The sequence below is a fragment of the Meles meles genome, chromosome 13 (genome assembly GCF_922984935.1).
Source record: "Meles meles chromosome 13, mMelMel3.1 paternal haplotype, whole genome shotgun sequence".
Taxonomy (NCBI): domain Eukaryota; kingdom Metazoa; phylum Chordata; class Mammalia; order Carnivora; family Mustelidae; genus Meles; species Meles meles.
In genome coordinates, this window is record NC_060078.1 from 8,009,754 (window position 1) to 8,027,140 (window position 17,387).

At 41.5% G+C, this 17,387-nt stretch overlaps 1 protein-coding gene across 6 annotated transcripts in view; it reads left to right on the forward strand.

Annotated features, from left to right (window-relative positions):
• The first annotated feature begins 1,986 nt into the window (after positions 1-1,986).
• LGALS8 (galectin 8) overlaps positions 1,987-17,387 on the forward strand; it is a 50,234-nt gene continuing 34,833 nt past the window's right edge. For 2 of the 6 annotated variants that reach the window (XM_046027280.1, XM_046027281.1), the window contains exon 1: positions 1,993-2,188. The gene's annotated coding sequence lies outside the window, so the exon portion shown is untranslated. The other 4 variants (XM_046027282.1, XM_046027274.1, XM_046027278.1 and 1 more) reach the window with 4 other exon arrangements.

Below are 17,387 nucleotides of genomic sequence, written 5' to 3' on the forward strand. Positions count from 1 at the left end.
GGAGATTAAAAAAATTTTAATTATAATACAAAAACACAGCAACACAATAACAAACAAAATCACCACCAGAAGTGCTTCCTACCTGTAAACAACACGATTCACATCATTAACAAACTGTGGCAGGTGTTTCTTTCTAAGGTGTTAATCCTACTAAGTAGCCAGAAGGGCATATAGTTTCAACTCATAAAACTAAAATTATTTTTTACTGCTTTTTAAAAAAGTGGGGTACTATACATTTGTTCACATTTTGCTTCTAAGACACTATTTTTATATCATACACATTCTAAATTGGCAGCCCCTCCTACTACATAAATGTGTCTTCTTGGGGGCGCCTGGGTGGCTCAGTGGATTAAGCCTCTGCCTTCGGCTCAGGTCATGATCTGAGGGTCCTGGGATGGAGCCCCACATCTGGCTCTCTGCTTGGCAGGGAGCCTGCTTCTTCCTCTCTCTCTCTCTCTGCCTGTCTCTCTGCCTACTTGTGATCTCTGTCTGTCAGATAAATAAATAAAATCTTAAAATAAAATGTGTCTTCTTGGGTGAGGAAAGAGGTCAATAAAGTGTTGAAAAGACATTGATGCAACTAGAAACGATCCCTTCAGCTTTGGAACTCTAAGGCAACTGTCTGCAAATAATTTGTTACATCTGTGTTATTGTTTTGAACTGATATTCTGAATGTTTATTGCTGTGTTTGGGGGGCAAAATCATCTCAAGAACCACTCTTGTAATTATCCCCTTTCTCCTCCATCATTAGCGTTCTCTGCTGTACTGTATCATTCATAGGAGTAGAGTCAGTAGTGTGGTGGTAAATGTTTAATATCCAGCTTTGGGGGGTGGGGTGAGTGGGGGAAAGCCTTAGGTGGTAGTGGTGTGGTGTAAATACTTCCACTCGTGGCCAATTTCAAGATACCAGCAAGGAAATGAGGTGCAAAACTGGGTCTCCCAAGCCAGTATGATCCAGCTCCAGTATATCCCTGAAAATGTTTTTCAAACCTCAGTTGATAACGCGCTAATGGGTCTTGCAAACATTTTAGTGGCAGCATTTTTTAAATGAAAAATTAGAGTGCTTTGCATAACAAGAGTATTGTTTTGCAAAGTTTTTTCCATAATTTTAGTATGTATGCGACAAGTCACAATGTACATGTAGTTCTTATTGTGGCTTACTCATTGAGTCTACAAGGCACTACTGTAGTTATCTTCTTTTTTTAAAGATTTAATTTATTTGAGAGAGAGTGCGCACAAGTGTGCATGAAATGGGGGTGGGAGGGGAGGGGAAGGGAGGGTAGTGCGTGACGTGAGGTGGGAGAGTGGGAAGGAGGGGCAAGGGCAGAGCGAGAGACAAGCAGACTCCATGCCGATTGCCCGAACATGAAGTCTTTGCAGTGCCTAATGGAAAACAGATGGCAAGCAGCCCGCTGTTCAGGTAGCTTACATAACTTGATGTGCATTTGTTTTTACAGCAAACCAGCGGCCAAAGTGGGTCCCTGACTGAGAAATCGGTTATTTACTGGACATCTAAGTCTGCTCGTAACTGTGCCCCATCCTGCTGGCACTGTTCCCTAGGGGAGGCGTGTAACTTAGAAAACCAACTCGTCAAGTACTTGGCGAGTCGTCCACAGCTGCGGCAAGTCCAAGTTAAAATCGCCCGACGCGGCGCGCGGGCTGGGCGCGGTGCAACCGTACGGAACCCGCTCCCCGCCCCTGTCACGGGTACCCAGGTTGTGTACGGGCAAAAAGGGGCGCCTCCAGGTCGGGTTATCTTTCACGGCACCATCTGCACTCTGACCTGAGGCAGAGGCCGGGACACGCGGGCGGGCGGGGCCCAGGGCGCTCCAGTTTTCTCCTCTCCCGCCCATTTCCTCGCCCTCCCACCCCGACCACCGGGCAGGCAAACCCCGCAGAGTCAGCGGGCGCGCCCAGGAATTCTTAAAACACACCCTGCTGTCCTCCCTCCCCGTCCGTCCCCTAGCAGGCCGAGGGCGGAAGGTCCGCCTGGGGGCGATCAGCGGCCACACGCGCGCAGCGCCCTGACCGCGCCCGACACGCCCCCCGGGGCCTGCGAACCGCGAAACGGAGGCGGACTGACTCCTCTGGCTTGCCGTAGTCGCCCACGCCTCCCGGGGTCCCCGGGACGTGCTGCGGCAGAGGAACAGCCCGCGGCGCGCCGGATGCCTGCGGCGCCGGTCCCGGGGTGAGTCAACCGACTGCGGTTCGCGGGGCGGGGCGGCGGCCGAGAAGGGGCCGTTGCCGTCTGCGAGTCGGAGTTTGGTGGCTGGGACGTCTGGGGGGTACCCGTTCCACAGGTTCTCTCCGCGGCCGCGTGGGGCGGGGTGGCGGGAGGCTCCCGGGAAGCTCCAGGGAGGGACTCGCCGCGGGACCTGCGGCCTTTCCCGCCCGGCTCTCCCGACGGCGGCTGCCAGCTGCCCCGCCGCCGACCCTCCCCTCCACTGCGCACTTGCTGGCTCCCAGCCCCAGCCGAGCGCCGCCTGCCCCCGGGGGAGGACGGGGTCTGGACACCTGGGGACTGACCTCCTCTGCTCTCCGGACTCTCCGCAGACACGTTCGTTCAAGATGCCGAGTCATTTGACTGCAGTGTTTAAAAGTTGGGAAGCGGGCGCCTGGGTGGCTCGGTGGGTTAAAGCCTCTGCCTTCAGCTCAGGTCGTGATCCCAGAGTCCTGGGATTGAGCCCCGCCATCAGGCTCTCTGCTCAGCAGGGAGCCTGCTTCCCCCTCTTTCTGCCTGTCTCTCTGCCTATTTGTGATCTCTCTCTCTGCCAAATAAATAAAATCTTAAAAAAAAAAAGTTGGGAAGCGTAGTAGCTTTGACTGTCGGTGAAACGTGATGGTGGCTTTTTGTGAAGCGAATAAATACGGGACCCGTCCCTTTGGGAATGACTGGTTTCACGCAAGCCTGTGGTTGAAACCGGGTTCCTCTCTGGTCTTGATGTAAATGATCAGTGTGGCCGTGCCATCTCTCTCCTTTCTGTTTGCTCGGATTCACCCTTCCTGAATTTGACGGAGCGGAAAGGTTTTGAGGTTTTGACTAATGTCTAAATTGATGGCAGGCTGGGGTTACATTTAGGTGGTAAACCAAGAGGGAGGCAGTATTTTGTTCATAGAAACTCGTAGATGCGGTTACTGCATATTTGTGGTGCGGTGTAGAGACAGAATCGGCGGAAGTAAATGTAGAAAGCTTCAGTTTCGTTTCTCTTCTAGTTCTGCTTGACGACTTCAAGGCTTTCCTGGAGCTAGTTAGTGTGAACTTGTATCAGATGAGTACTTTTATCTTTAAAGCTGCGGCTGATGCTCAGCAGCCTCCGCCCCTCCCCGCCGGTAGTAGTTGTTGTTTTAAGCCACAAGGGAAACTGTATCATTGCTATGGAAGGGATAGCATTGGGTTTTTTTTTTTTCTTTTTTCAGATTTTATTTATTCATGTATTTGAGAGAGAGAGCGGGAGCATGAGCCCGGGGAAGGGACAGAGGGAGGGGGACAAGCAGACTCTCCGGGGAGCCGGGAGCCCAGTTCAGGACCCCAGCCAGAGTCAGAGCTTAACTGACTGAGTCACCCAGGCGCCCCTGGATTTTTTTTTTTTTTTTCTTTTTGACTTGTTTAATGTGGAGGAGGAAGAGCAATGGCTCCTATTAAAATAAGAGCAAGCATTTATAAAGCACTTACAATTCCACTGTTTTATTAATTCATTTAATTGGAACAAACCTGTAAGGTGAATGCTATTCTTATCCTCACTTTACAGGTGAGAAGAGTTAAATGAGTATCTTTAGTAATTGTACAGGACTCTTTGCTATTATTTTATTTTTAGTAATAAATTACAAATTAGAGATTTTCTATGCATGTATTCTAAATTTATTATTTGGTTCTATTTTTGTTTGAGCAACTTTAGGATTTGGGTGGCAAAAATAAGGGACAACTAGTGCCAATTTTGCTTATCAGAATTAATGTCGTCTTTCCTCCTGCTGTTACTAACTTGCCTGCACGATCCGATAAACTTGGTCTTTTTTTAATTGAAGAATAATTGACATATATTGTGTTAGTTTCAGGTGTAACATTGAGTCTGTATTTATAAAGTTTATATACGTTATTTATGAAATGATCACAATAAATCTAATGAACATCTATCACCACAAAGTTGTTACAGTATTATTGACTATATGTATATGTAGTAAACGTCTGTTACTATAACGGAACCAACAGGAGTTTGTTTCTTGATGAGTCAGAGATAGAAACTATGCCAGGGTGAGTTGTCCCACAAAGGAAGCTTCATTTGCAGCGAAAAAGGAGATCCTGGGGAATAACTTTCAAAGCTGGGACTCCCGAGGCGAATGGGTTGTTATGTAAGTGAAGTTTGTGTTTCTCCTGGGTATTACATTAGTATTATAATGAGGTCAAGGTAATTGTTGGTTATTCTGGAGGTCACTCCTTGGTCCATCTGTACAAGCCTGAGTCAGGGGTTTAGGGCCACCAGAATTCTTCCTCTGGTCATTATTTTTTAATTTTTATTTATTTATTTGAGAGCGAGAATAAGAGGAGAATGGTCAGTGGGAGAAGCAGACTCCCTGCAGAGCAGGGAGCCCGATGCGGGACTCAATCCCAGGACGCCAGGATCATGACTTGAGTCCAAGGCCGTTGCTTAACCAGCTGAGCCACCCAGGCGCCCCTTTGGTCATTATTGATTGAGATGTTTCTATCATGGGATGTTATGCCTGAATTAAGACATAAGCTGTAAAGAAGAGCTTAAGGAAAAAATGCAGGATACCAAGGTTGGTGGGTAGAAGGAGGTGGGTGGTAAAGGTCATGCTTGGGGGTCTAGTTGGTGACGTCACCCTACAAGATTGTTACAATATTAGTGACTATATTCCCCATTATATCCCTTTTATTATTTACTTTATAACTGAAAGATTCTGTCTCTTCATTTCCTTTACCTGTTTCCTCCATCCCTCCTACCCCTGTTCCTCCTGGCAACATGAGTCTCTTTTCTGTTTTGTTACTTACTTCACTTAGCCTAAAAGTCTAGATCCATCCATGTGTGTTACAAATGTCAAGATTTCATTATTTCTTATGTCTGAGTCATATTCCATTATACATATAAAGCACATCTTTACCAGTTCAACTGTGATGGGCACCAGGTTGCTTCCATATCTTAGCTATTGTAAATGCTGCTATGAACATAGGATTATATATGCCTTTCCTAATTAGTGTTTTTCATTTTCTTGGGTAAATATCAAGAAGTAGAATTGCTGGACCATATGATAGTTCTAGTTTTAATTTTTTGAGAAATTTCCATACTGTTTCCCACAGTGGCTGTATCAGTTTACATTCCCACCAGGGTTCCCTTTTCTCCACATCCTTGTCAACACTTGTAATTTCTTGTCTTTTTGATTTTAGCCATTCTGACAGGTGTGAGGTGATATCTCATTGTGGGTTTGGTTTGCATTTCCCCGGTGATTAGTGATGTTGAGCATCTTTTCTTGTACCTGGTGCTTATCTGTAGGTCTTCTTTGGAAAAAGGGGTTCTGCTCATTTTTTAATCATACTGTTTGCTTGATACTGAGTTGTATTAGTTTATGTATTTTGGATGTTTTATGTATTTTGGTTGTTAACCCTGATTGGGGTATAATTTGCAAATGTCTTCCCCCGTTCAGTAGGTTTCCCTTTTGTTTTGTTGATGGTTTCTTTTACTGTGCAAAAGCTTTTTATTTTGTTGTTGGTCCATTTGTTACTGTTTTGTCCTTGCCTGAAGAGACAGAGCCAAAAACATGCTGTTGACACTGATGTCAAAGAGCTTACTGCCGATGTTGTATGAGTTTTACGGTTTCAGGTCCTATATTTTATAAGTTTTTAATTTGTTTTAAGTTTATCTTTGTATTTGTTACAAGAAAGTGGCCCAGTTTCTCTTTTGCATGTAGCTGTCCACGTTTTCAACATCAGTTATTAAAGAGACTGTCTTTTCCCCATTTTTGCCTCCTTCGTCCTAAATTAATTGACCATGTAACCATGGGCTTATTTCTGCACTCTGTATTGTGTTCTGTTCATCTGTTTGTTTTTTATTACTCTGCCTTGTAGTGTACTTCGAAATCTCAGCATGATACCTCCAGCTTTGTTGTTCTTGTCAGGATTGCTTTGGCTATTTTTTTGTTTCTGTTTGTCGTTCCATACAGATTTTAGGACTATATTTTCTAGTTCTGTGAAAAATGCCATTGGTATTTTGATGGGGATTGCATTAGATCTTTTTTTTTTTTTTAAGATTTTATGTATTTATTTGACAGACAGAGATCACAAATAGGCAGAGAGGCCTGCAGAGAGAGGGGGAAGCAGGCTCCCTGCTGAGCAGAGAGCCCAATGCAGGGCTCGATCCTAGGACCCTGGGATCATGACCTGAGCCCAAGGCAGAGGCTTTAAACCACCGAGCCACCCAGGTCCCCTGCCTCAGATCTTTTGATTGCTTAGAGTAGTTTGGACATTTTGACATTATTAATTCTTGCAGTCGGTGAACATGGTATATCTTTCTATTTATTTGTGTCCTCTTCAGTTTCTTTCATCAGTGTCTTATAGTTTTGAGATTCTAGGTCTTTCACCGCCTTGATTAAATGTATCTCTAAGTACGTTATTCTTCTTGATGTAATGGTAAATGGGATTGTTAATATCTGAGTTCACTGTTAGCATATAGAAATGCACTCATTTCTGTATATTGGTTTTATATCCTACAACTTTACTGAATTCATTTATTCTAATAGTTTTTTGGTGGAGACTTTAGGGTTTTTTATACATAGTATGTCATCTGCAAATAGCAACAGTTTTACTTCTTCCTGTCCAATTTGGATGCCTTTTATTTTTCTTGCTTAATGGCTGTGACTAGGACTAGGACTAGTACTGTGTTGAATACAAATGGTGCAAGTGGGCAGATTTGTTCCTGATTTGAGAGGAGAAGCTTTCAGCTTTTCTCCATTGAGTAGGTGGTTAGCTGTGGGTTTGTCATGTACGTGACCTCTATTATGTTGAGGTGTGTTTCCTCTGTACTCACTTTGTTGAGAGTTTTTCTCAAAAGTGGATATTGAGGGGCGCCTGGGTGGCTGAGTGGGTTAAGCCTCTGCCTTCGGTTCAGGTCATGATCTCAGGGTTCTGGGATCGAGCCCGGCATCAGGCTCTCTGCTCAGCAGGGAGCCTGCTTCCCCCTCTCTCTCTGCCTGCCTCTGTGCCTACTTGTGATCTCTGTCTGTCAAATAAATAAAATCTTTAAAAAAAGTGGATATTGAATTTAAGCAAATGCTTTTTTTGCATCTGTCGAGATGTTCATATGATTTTCATCCTGTTTTGTTAATGTGGTACAGCATGTTAAATGATTTGCGGGTATTGAAAGAACCTTGCATCCCTAGAATAAATCCCACCTGAGCACATGTATGATCTTTTTAATGTATTGCTGAATTCAGTTTATTAATATTTTGTTGAGGATTTTTACAGCTCTGGTCATCAGGGATATTGGCCTGTAATTTTTTGGTAGTGTCTTTGTATGGTTTTGGTATCAGGGTAATGTTGGCCTTGTAGAATGAGTTTGGAGTAGAAGCATTCTTTCGTCTACAGTTTTTTGGAGGAGTTTGAGAAAAATAGGCATTAGCAGTTCTTGAAATGTTTTGTAGAATTCACCTGTGAAAGTTTCTAAGTCCTGGACGTTTATTAGGAGTCTTTTTTTTTTTTTTTTTTTTAGCCCCAGGGGTACAGGTCTGTGAATTGCCAGGTTTACGCTTCGCAGTTCTCACCATAGCTCATACTTTCTCCAGTGTCCATAACCCAACCTCCCACCCCCCAACCCTCAGTTTGTTTTGTGAGATTAAAAGTCTCATATGGTTTGTCTCCCTCCCAATCCCTCTTGTTTCATTTATTCCTTTCCTACCTCCCAAAGCCCCCACATTGCCTCTCAATTTATTAGTTTTTTGATTACTGATTCAATTTCATCACAAGTGATTGGTTTCTTCAGATTTTTAGTTTCTTGCTGATTGAATTTTTTTTTTTTTAAAGATTTTATTTTTTTTATTTATTTGACAGAGAGAGAGATCACAAGCAGGCAGAGAGGCAGGCAGAGAGAGAGGAGGAAGCAGGCTCCCCGCGGAGCAGAGAGCCCGATGCGGGGCTTGATCCCAGGACCCTGAGATCATGACCTGAGCCGAAGGCAGCGGCTTAATCCACTGAGCCACCCAGGCGCCCCTGAATTTTTTTTTTTTTTTAAGATTTTGATTTATTTATTTGACAGACAGAGGTCACAAGTAGGCAGAGAGTCAGGCAGAGAGAGAGAGAGGGAAGCAGGCTCCCTGCTGAGCAGGGAGCCCGATGCAGGACTCGATCCCAGGACCCTGAGATCATGACCTGAGCCGAAGGCAGCGGCTTAACCCATTGAGCCACCCAGGCACCCTTCCTGATTGAATCTTGAAAGATTGTATGTTCCTAAGAATTTATCTATTTCTTCTAGGTTGTCCAGTTTGTTGGCATATAATCATTTGTAGTAGTCTCTTATGACCCATGTATTTCTATGGTATCAGCTGTAACTTCTCCTTTCATTTCTGATTCTACTTATTGGACCCTGTCTTTTTCTTGATGAGTCTAGTTAAAAGTTTATTAATATTGTTTCTTTCAAAGAACTCATTTCATTGAACTTTACCATTTTTTATCTCCATTTATTTCTGCTCTGATATTTATTATTTCCTCCCTTTTACTAATTTTGTGCTTTTTTTTTTTCTATTCTCCTGAGGTGTAAGGTTGGATTGTTTATTTTTTTTTTATTTTCTTTTTCTTGAGGTGGGCTGTGGACTTTCCTTTTAGAACTGCTTTTGCTACATTCCGTATGTTTTAGAATGTTGTGTTTTCATTTGTCTAAAGGTATTTTTAAATTTTCTCTGATTTTTTTCATGGTCCATTGGTTATTTAGTCATGTTCTTTGTCTTAACATGTTTGTGGAGGTTTGTTTTTTTTTTTTTTTTCCTTCTTCCTGTAAGTGATTTCTGGTTTCATTCCATTGTGTTTGGAAAAGTTGCTTGATAAGATTTCAGTCTTCTTAAATTCATTGAGACTTATTTTGTGGCCTAATGTGTGGTCTTTCCTAGAGAATTTCCATGTGTACTTGAAAAGAATTAGTATCTGCTGTGTTGGGATTGGATGTTTTGTACGTATCTATTCAGTCCACCTGGTCTAATGTATCTTCTAAGGCCAGTGTTTTCTTATTAATTTTCTGGTTGGGTGGTCTCTCCAGGGATATAAGTGGGTGTTAAAGTTCCCCCACTGTTACTGTATTGCTGTTAATGTATTCATTTGTGTTTGTTAATATTTGCTTTATGTATTTAGGAGCACCTATGTTGGGTGAATAAGTATTTACAATTGTTACATCTTCTTGTTGGGTTGGTTTATCATTACATAATGCCCTTGTCTCGTTTCAGTCTTTGTTTTAAAATCTGTTTTGTCTAAAATAAGTATTGCTATGCTACGTTTCTTTTCTTTCCTGTTTGTGTGGAATATATTTTTCCATCCTTTCACTTTGAATTGGTGTGTGTCTTTAGATCTGAAGTGAGTTTCCTGTAGGCAGTATATGGATAGGTCTTGCTTGTTTATTTATTTATTTAAAAAATTAATTTTAATTCCAGTATAGTTAATGTACAGTGGTATATTAATTTCAGGTATACAGTACAATTCCCTGTAGTACTCAGTGCTCATGAAGTGTACTCTTAATTCCCTTCACTTCTTTCACCCACATTCCAGCCCTTCCCCTCTGGTAACCATCTGTTTGTTCTCTGTAGTTAAAAGTCTTTTTTGGTTTGTCTCTTATTTTTTCCTTTGTTTGTTTCTTAAATTCCACATATGAGTGAAATCATATGGTATTTTTCTTCAACTTATTTCACTTAGCATTATACTCTCTAGATCCATTGTGTTGTTGTAGATGGCAGGATTTTATTCTTTATGGCTGACTAATATTCCATTGTGTATATATACACCACATCTTCTTTATCTGTTCATCTATTGATGGATACTTGGGTTGCTTCCAAAATTTGGCTATTGTAAATAACGCTGCAGTGAACGTAGGGGTGCATATATCCTTTCAAATTGTTTTTGTATTCTTTGGCTAAACATCCAGTAGTGCGAATACTGGATCATAGAATAGTTCTATTTTTTATTTTTTGAGAAACTTCTGTACTGTCTCTCACAGTGGCTCTACCAGTTTGCATTTCCACCACGAGGGTTCCTTTTTCTCCACATCCTTGCCAGCACTTGTTGTTTCTTGTGTTTTTGATTTAGCCATATCTCATTGTGGTTTTGATTTGCATTTCCTTGATGTGAGTGATGTTGAGCATCTCTTCATGTGTCTGTTGGCCATCTGGATGTCGTCTTTGGAAAAATGTCTGTTCATGTCTTCTGCCTATTTTTAAATTGGATTATTTGTGGGGTTTTGGTGTTGAGTTGTGTAAGTTCTGTATTATGTTTTGGATGCTAACCCTTTATCAGATATGTCATTTGCAAATATCTTCTCGCATTCATTAGGTTATCTTTTAGTTTTGTTGGTTGGTTCTTTTGCTGTGCAGAAGCTTTTTATTTTGATGTAGTCTCAATAGTTTATTTTTGCTTTTTTTTTGTTTTTTTTTGTTTTTTTTGAAGATTTTATTTATTTATTTGACAGAGAGAGATCACAGGTAGATAGAGAGGCAGGCAGAGAGAGAGAAAGGGAAGCAGGCTCCCTGCTGAGCAGAGAGCCTGATGCGGGACTCGATCCCAGGACCTGAGATCATGACCTGAGCCGAAGGCAGCGGCCCAACCCACTGAGCCACCCAGGCGCCCCTTTGCTTTTGTTTCCCTTGCCTCAGGAAGCATATTTAGAAAGACATTGTTATGGCCTATGTCAGAGAAATTACTGCCTGTGTGCTCTTCAAAGATTTTTATAGTCTCAGGTCTCACATCTAGGTACTTAATCCATTTAGAGTTTATTCGTGTGTATGGTGTCAGAAAGTTGTCTAGTTTCATTCTTTTGCATGTCCAGTTTTCCAGACACCATTTATTGAAGATAATGTCTTTTTCTTATTGCATGTATATTTTTTTAAATTTCTTTTCAGTGTTCCAGAATTCATTGTTTATGCACCACACCCAGCGCTCCATGCAATACGTGCCCTCCTTAATACCCACCACCAGGCTCACCCCCATCCCCCTCCCCTCCAAAACCCTCAGTTTGTTTCTCAGAGTCTACAGTCTTTCATGGTTCATCTCCCCCTCCGATTTCCCCCAACTCCCTTCTCCTCTCCATCTCCCAATGTTGTCCATATTATTCCTTATGCTCCACAAGTAAGTAAAACCATATGATAATTGACTCTCTCTGCTTGACTTATTTCATTCAGCATAATCTCCTCCAGTCCCGTACATGTTGATACAAAAGTTGGGTATTCGTCCTTTCTGATGGAGGCATAATACTCCATAGTATATATGGACCACATCTTCCTTATCCATTCGTCCATTGAAGGGCATCTTGGTTCTTTCCACAGTTTGGCGACCGTGGCCATTGCTGCTATGGATATTGGGGTACAGATGGCCCTTCTTTTCACTACATCTGTATCTTTGGGGTAAATACCCAGTAGTACAATTGCAGGGTCATAGGGAAGCTGTATTTTTAATTTCTTTTTTTTTTTTAAGATTTTATTTATTCATCTGACAGACAGATCACAAGTAGGCAGAGAAGCAGGCAGAGAGAGAGGAGGAAGCAGGCTTCCCGCTGAGCAGAGAGCCTGATGCGGGGGCTCGATCCCAGGACCCTGGGATCATGACCTTAGCCAAAGGCAGAGGCTTTAACCCACTGAGTTACCCAGGTGCCCCTATTTTTAATTTCTTAAGGAATCCCTACACTGTTTTCCAAAGTGGCTGCCCCAACTTGCATTCCTACCAACAGTGTAACAGTATTAAAATAGGTATTAACTCTTCTCCTTTCTGCACATCGTCTTCAACACATGCTGTTTGCTGTCTCGTTGATTTTGGCCATTCTAACTACTGTAAGGTGGTATCTCAGTGTGGTTTTGATGGGACTCTCCCTGATGGCTAATGGTGATGAACCTTTTTTCATGTGTCTGTTAGCCCTTTGTATGTCTTCATTGGAGAAGTGTCTGTTCATGTCTTCTGCGCATTTTTTATGTGATTATCTGTTTTGTGTGTGTTGAGTTCGAGGAGTTCTTTATTGATCTTGGATATCAGCCCTTTGTCTGTACTGACATTTGAGAATATCTTCTCCCATTCCATGGGTTACCCTTTGTTTTGTTGACTGTTTTCCTTTGCCGTGCAGAAAGAAGCTTTTGCTCTTGATGAGGTCCTAAAAGTTCATTTTTACTTTGTTTCCTTTGCCTTTGGAGACATATCTTGAAAGGAGTTGCTGTGGCCGATGCCGAAGAGGTTACTGCCTTTGTTCTCTAGGATTCTGATAGACTCCTGCCTCACCTTGAGGTCTTTTATCCATTTCGAGTTTATCTTTGTGTATGGTGTAAGAGAATGGTTGAGTTTCATTCTTCTACATATAGCTGTCCAAATTTCCCCAGCACTATTTATTGAAGAGAAGGTCTTTTTTCCAATGTATATTTTTTCCTGCTTTGTCAAAGATTATTTGACCATAAAGTCAAGGATCCGTGTCTGGGCTCTCTACTCTGTTCCACTGGTCTATGTGTCTGTTTTTATGCCAGTACCACGCTGTCTTGGCGATCACAGCTTTGTCGTAAAGCTTAAAATGAGGCCATGTGATGCCCCCAGTTTTGTTATGTTATGTTTTGTTTTGTTTCAACATTTCCTTAGCAATTTGGGGTTTCTTCTGGTTCCATACAAATTTTAGGATTGTTTGTTCCAGCTCTTTGAAAAATGCCAGTGGAATATTGATCGGAATGGTATTGAAAGTATAGATTGCTCTAGGCAGTGTAGACATTTTAACAATGATTATTCTTCTGATCCATGAGCATGGAATGTTTTTTCATCTTTTTGTGTCTTCTTCGATTTCTTTCATGAGTGTTCTGTAGTTCAAGTACAGATCCTTTACCTCTTTGGTTAGGTGTATTCCCAGGTATCTTATGGTTCTTGGTGCTATAGTAAATGGAATCGATTCTCTAATTTCCCTTTCTGTGTTTTCATTGTTAGTGTATAAGAAAACACTGATTTCTGTACATTGATTTTGGATCCTGCCACATTACTGAATTGCTGAATGAGTTCTAGTAGTTTGGGGGTAGAGTCTTTTGGGTTTTCCATATAAAGTATCGTGTCACCTGTGAAGAGAGAGAGTTTGATGTCTTCATTGCCGATTTGAATACCTTTTATTTCTCTTTGTTGTATGATTGCTGTTGCTAGGACTTCTGGTACCATGTTGAACAAGAGTGGTGAGAGTAGGCATCCTTGTTGTGTTCCTGATCTCAAAGGGAAGGCTGTCAGCTTTTCCCCATTGAGGATGATATTCGCAGTGGGTGTTTCATAGATTTTATGAAGTTCAGGAATGTTCCCTCTATCCCTATACTTTGAATTGTTTTAATCAGGAACGGATGTCTTATTGCATATTCTTTTTTTTATTTTTTTTTTATTTTTTTTATTTTTTATTTTTATTTTTTTTATTTATTTTTTTTTATTTGCTTATTTACAGCATAACAGTGTTCATTGTTTTGGCATCACACCCAGTGCTCCATGCAGTACGTGCCCTCCCTATTACCCACCACCTGGTTCCTCAACCTCCCACCCCCGCCCCCTCCTGCCGCCCCTTCATAACCCTCTGGTTGTTTTTCAGAGTCCATAGTCTCTTATGGTTCATCTCCCCTTCCAGTTTCCCTCAACTCCCTCTCCTCTCCATCTCCCCATGTCCTCCATGTTATTTGTTATGCTCCACAAATAAGTGAGACCATATGATAATTGACTCTCTCTGCTTGACTTATTTCGCTCAGCATAATTTCTTCCAGTCCCGTCCATGTTGCTACAAAAGTTGGGTATTCGTCCTTTCTGATGGAGGCATAATACTCCATTGTGTATATGGACCACATCTTCCTTATCCATTCATCCGTTGAAGGGCATCTTGGTTCTTTCCACAGTTTGGCGACCGTAGCCATTGCTGCAATAAACATTGGGGTACAAATGGCCCTTCTTTTCACTACATCTGTATCTTTGGGGTAAATACCCAGCAGTGCAATTGCAGGGTCATAGGGAAGCTCTATTTTTAATTTCTTGAGGAATCTCCACACTGTTCTCCAAAGTGGCTGCACTAACTTGGATTCCCACCAACAGTGTAAGAGGGTTCCCCTTTCTCCACATCCTCTCCAGCACACGTTGTTTCCTGTCTTGCTAATTTTGGCCATTCTAACTGGTGTTAGGTGGTATCTCAATGTTGTTTTAATTTGAATCTCCCTGATGGCTAGTGATGATGAACATTTTTTCATGTGTCTGATAGCCATTTGTATGTCTTCATTGGAGAAGTGTCTGTTCATATCTTCTGCCCATTTTTTGATATGATTATCTGTTTTGTGTGTGTTGAGTTTGAGAAGTTCTTTGTAGATCCTGGATATCAACCTTTTGTCTGTACTGTCATTTACAAATATCTTCTCCCATTCCGTGGGTTGCCTCTTTGTTTTGTTGACTGTTTCCTTTGCTGTGCAGAAGCTTTTGATCTTGATGAAGTCCCAAAAGTTCATTTTTGCTTTTGTTTCCTTGGCCTTTGGAGACATATCTTGAAAGAAGTTGCTGTGGCTGATATCGAAGAGGTTACTGCCTATGTTCTCCTCTAGGATTCTGATAGATTCCTGTCTCACATTGAGGTCTTTTATCCATTTCGAGTTTATCTTTGTGAACGGTGTAAGAGAATGGTCGAGTTTCATTCTTCTACATATCGCTGTCCAGTTTTCCCAGCACCATTTATTGAAGAGACTGTCTTTTTTCCATTGAATATGTTTTCCTGTTTTGTCGAAGATTATTTCACCATAGAGTTGAGGGTCCATATCTGGGCTCTCCACTCTATTCCACTGGTCTATGTGTCTGTTTTTATGCCAGTACCACGCTGTCTTGGTGATCACAGCTTTGTAGTAAAGCTTGAAATCGGGTAACGTGATGCCGCCAGTTTTGTTTTTGTTTTTCAACATTTCCTTAGCAATTCGGGGTCTCTTCTGGCTCCATACAAATTTTAGGATTACTTGCTCCAGCTCTTTGAAAAATACCAGTGGAATTTTGATCGGAATGGCATTAAAAGTATAGATTGCTCTAGGCAGTATAGACATTTTAACAATGTTTATTCTTCCAATCCAAGAGCATGGAACAGTCTTCCATCTTTTTGTGTCTTCTTCAATTTCTTTCATGAGTGTTCTGTAGTTCCTCGAGTACAGGTCCTTTACTTCTTTGGTTAGGTTTATGCCCAGGTATCTTATGGTTCTTGGTGCTATAGTAAATGGAATGGATTCTCTAATTTCCCTTTCTGTATTTTCATTGTTAGTGTATAAGAAAGCCACTGATTTCTGTACATTGACTTTGTATCCTGCCACGTTACTGAATTGCTGTATGAGTTCTAGTAGTTTGGGGGTGGAGTCTTTGGGGTTTTCCATATAAAGAATCATGTCATCTGCGAAGAGAGAGAGTTTGACTTCTTCCTTGCCAATTGGGATACCTTTTATTTCTCTTTGTTGTCTGATTGCCGTTGCTAGAACTTCTAATACTATGTTGAACAAGAGTGGTGAGAGTGGGCATCCTTGTGTTCCTGATCTCAACGGGAAGGCTACAAGCTTTTTCCCATTGAGGATGATATTTGCTGTGGGTCTTTCATAGATAGATTTTATGAAGTTCAGGAATGTTCCCTCTATCCCTATACTTTGAAGCGTTTTCATCAGGAACGGATGCTGGATTTTGTCATGCTTTTTCTGCATCAATTGAGAGGACCATGTGGTTCTTCTCTCTTCTCTTATTGATGTGTTCTATCACACTGATTGATTTGCGAATGTTGAACCAACCTTGCAACCCAGGGATGAATCCCACCTGGTCATGGTGGATAATCTTTTTAATGTGCTGCTGGATCCTGTTTGCTAGGATCTTGTTGAGAATCTTTGCATCCATATTCATCAGTGATATTGGTCTGAAATTCTCCTTTTTGGTAGGGTCTTTGCCTGGTTTGGGGATCAGGGTAATGCTGGCTTCATAAAAAGAGTCTGGAAGTTTTCCTTCTGCTTCAATTTTTTGGAACAGCTTCAGGAGAATTGGTGTTATTTCTTCTTTGAAAGTTTGGTAGAATTCCCCAGGGAATCCGTCAGGTCCTGGGCTCTTGTTTTTTGGGAGGTTTTTGATCACTGCTTCAATCTCATTACTAGATAGTGGTCTATTCAGGTTGTCAATTTCTTCCTGGTTCAATTTTGGGAGTTTGTAGCTTTCCAGGAATGCATCCATTTCATCTAGGTTGCTTAGCTTATTGGCATATAACTGTTGGTAATAATTTCTGATGATTGTTTCTATTTCCTTGGTGTTAGTTGTGATCTCTCCCTTTTCATTCATAATTTTATTAATTTGGGCTTTCTCTCTTTTCTTTTGGATTAGTGTGGCCAATGGTTTATCGATCTTATTGATTCTCTCAAAAAACCAGCTTCTAGTTTCATTGATACGTTCTACTGTATCTCTCGTTTCTACCTCATTGATCTCTGCTCTAATCTTGATTATTTCCCTTCTTGCATGTGGAGTTGGTTTGATTTGTTGTTGATTCTCCAGTTCTTTAAGGTGTAGAGACAGCTGGTGTATTCTGGATTTTTCAATGTTTTTGAGGGAGGCTTGGATGGCTATGTATTTCCCCCTTAGAACCGCCTTTGCTGTATCCCATAGATTTTGGACCGAGGTGTCTTCATTCTCATTGGTTTCCATGAATTGTTTAAGTTCATCTTTGATCTCCTGGTTGATCCAAGCATTCTTAAGCAAGGTGGTCTTTAGCTTCCAGGTGTTTGAGTTCCTTCTGAACTTTTCCTTGTGATTGAGCTCCAGTTTCAAAGCATTGTGATCGGAGAATATGCAGGGAATAATGTCAGTCTTTTGGTATCGGTTGAGTCCTGCTTTGTGACCCAGTATGTGGTCTATTCTGGAGAAGGTTCCATGTGCACTTGAGAAGAATGAGTATTCTGTTGTTTTAGGGTGGAATGTTCTGTATATGTCTATGAGGTCCATCTGGTCCAATGTTTCATTCAATGCTCTTATTTCTTTATTAATTTTCTGCTTCGATGATCTGTCTATTTCTGAGAGAGGCGTATTAAGATCTCCTACTATTATTGTATTCATATCAATATGGCTCTTTATCTTGATTAATAGTTTTCTTACGTAATTGGGTGCTCCCATATTGGGGGCATAGATATTCACAATTGTTAGATCGTCTTGGTGGATAGTACCT